The sequence below is a fragment of the Pinus tabuliformis genome, chromosome 5_1 (genome assembly GCF_031772625.1).
Source record: "Pinus tabuliformis cultivar Carrire ecotype Pingquan chromosome 5_1, CPIR1, whole genome shotgun sequence".
Classification (NCBI taxonomy): Eukaryota; Viridiplantae; Streptophyta; class Pinopsida; order Pinales; family Pinaceae; genus Pinus; species Pinus tabuliformis.
The window spans coordinates 605,190,454-605,192,900 of record NC_142305.1 but is presented as its reverse complement, the minus strand read 5'-3'; the positions used below and the strand labels follow the sequence as shown (position 1 = coordinate 605,192,900).

The following is a 2,447-nucleotide window of genomic DNA, read 5'->3' as shown; positions in this document are numbered from 1 at the left end:
ACACAAGATGAATCTTGGGAAGAAAAAGTAATCTTTCTATTACTGTCAAAAGTCTTTTTACATTAGCCAATATAAAAACTCTGTTTTTTCATAAATCTCCAACCCCTAATACATCGATGATCTAGCTATATATAGGAATATGATCCTAACTACTTGGAGCTTCCTCCTCCAGCATGAGGGGAGCTCGATTCTACCTATGATGACACCTATTAACCTTTAACTAACTAATAATTACAGCTGACTATTCATTTACAGCGCTGGACTCCTAAAACAATTAAAACTCTAATTCTACATCATGCTGGAAATAGCATTTATTACAATCAAACTGGTGCTCTTGCGAGGAAAATGAGAGAACAGGTTCATTCTCTGACAAATGGCTTCTTTTAGTTTGGCTGTGATGAACCTTTAATGCTCCATGTTTGTCTTTAATGACATTTCTGTTACCCTGAAACATAGGCCCCTGTTTGTCGGTCTTTGATGCGCCTTACCATATTCGAATCCAAAGAAGCGTGCCTTTTATCTTTGATTACTCAAAATAGCACAGGCTGCCACGTCTTTGATGTGCTGGCCACCCTTTTCCATATACCTGTGTGATCACAGAACTTTCAAAAAGATTTGCAGTCACATGTACATAATTAACTGGCTCAACTGAAACATGCAGCTACAGCAGTTTCGTAGCGCGCTACGAAACTGCTGTATAATTTTTAAATAAAACACAGCTTCAACCTAAAATTTGACTGTCTTCAAGTAACAAGGATGAAGAGATGTATGCTAATCATTGAAAATGAAAATAAAATCCTCCCCATAAGATTCACTAATGTGTTCACTGCTCGAGAGATTAAGAATCCTTGGAGCTTCAATAGCTGCCTGACATAAGAAGCTAAAACGAAGTTATATGACTCTGGATGAATTCTGGTATCATCCAATGGATCCATGACATGATTACTATAGGCAGCCTGTCCAGTCCTTCTAAACCTTAAGAAATCTGCAGCATTTATAAATACAAACCGCTTCATTGCTCCAAGGGTGGTCAATAAGTCTCTATGAGAATAAATACGCTTCTGCCCTTAAAATAGCCTTCTGTAATGATGCAGCTTTTCTTGGACCAAGACCTGATACAAATTGTATTGGGGAAACATCTACTCATGGCAAGCAGCCAGGTTTATATCAACGCCAATTTGATGGGTTATTGTAACCATCACCTGCCAAGAGCTGTGTAAAAGGGATTCATGTTTTGCATAGAACCGATCCTTAACCTGTTCACTTTGCTAAATCATTGCAGATATAAGCTCTGCCAACCTCTCACAGTTAAACCTATGAACCCGGCCTTTTCGATCCTCACTAATAACAAAGTTGGCAACACTTTGAGTTACTTGAATTTCATCTGCAGAGTGAGGAATTGTTAGTATTTCCCATTCAAATGTATTTTTCTCTGGATGCCACTGTACAGCAGTCACTGGATATCCTCACCATTAAAATCTCCAACCACTGTACATAAAAATATCCCAAACACTTGATTCTGGAAAAGACGAGGCTCTGAGGTCATTTTACTGAGTATATGAGGCTGAAACCATTTGAATATGCTACCATTCTTCGCAGCGTCACTCTCAAAGGATAGGGTTGATGGATGGTTCACAGCATCAAATCTTTCAAGAATGTTAATATCCCTGCTAACTATCATGCTAAGAATCTCAAAATCTAAGCAAACGGCATACACAGGGAAGGATCCTCCATTATCATTTTCTTCTAGAGCTCTCCAAAAAGGCTTTTCAACTGTCTAATGATAAGGACCATCTTTAGCGCTTCCGCCGGTGAAAAGAAAACCATTCACTGCTTGAAATTTCTATTCGAGAACTTCTGTGGGTTCGTTGTAGATTAAAGGAACAACCCTGGCACCCCCCGATTCTACGAATTTGACATAAGAAGCCGCGATGTATGAGGCATTAGATACCGTGCTGAGCTTTTCACGAGCTCCATTCCTTTCGGCTTTGGCATCTTCTGAATTATGGCATCATCTTATGAAGGCAGACGGATACGCAGAGACTGTTCTGCATTAAGGACATGAATAAAAAGACTAAGACACACAAGTAGTACAGTCATGGCCATAGCCATCGCTTCTCGGCTTCTGCCAACAATATCAATCTCCTCTGATTCTGAAATGAATTTAACATTTCTCATATTGCCATGCACTATGTTACGCAAACCAGGGTGATCGATTGGAAGTCGGCAAAAATAGCCACAAGAATGACATCTTGTCTCACAATAATGTACAGCATCTTCATTAGTTGTATGAACATGGGGTCCTTCATGGCTCCTCTTGAAAGCTGGTACTGGGACACAACAATCCTTTCGTATAGCTGAGTAACTATTTCAAATGTAAAGCCAGAAAGGTCATTCCACAAGTCATCAATTGCGCCCTCCGTCCCCAATATAACAGGCATTCAATC

The 2,447-nt window shown here is 39.7% G+C and overlaps 1 pseudogene; it reads right to left on the bottom strand.

Moving 5' to 3' along the window:
• Positions 1 to 1,268: 1,268 nt before the first annotated feature.
• LOC149166362 (putative gamma-glutamyl hydrolase 3 pseudogene) lies at positions 1,269 to 2,112 on the bottom strand (annotated as a pseudogene).
• Positions 2,113 to 2,447: the final 335 nt, after the last annotated feature.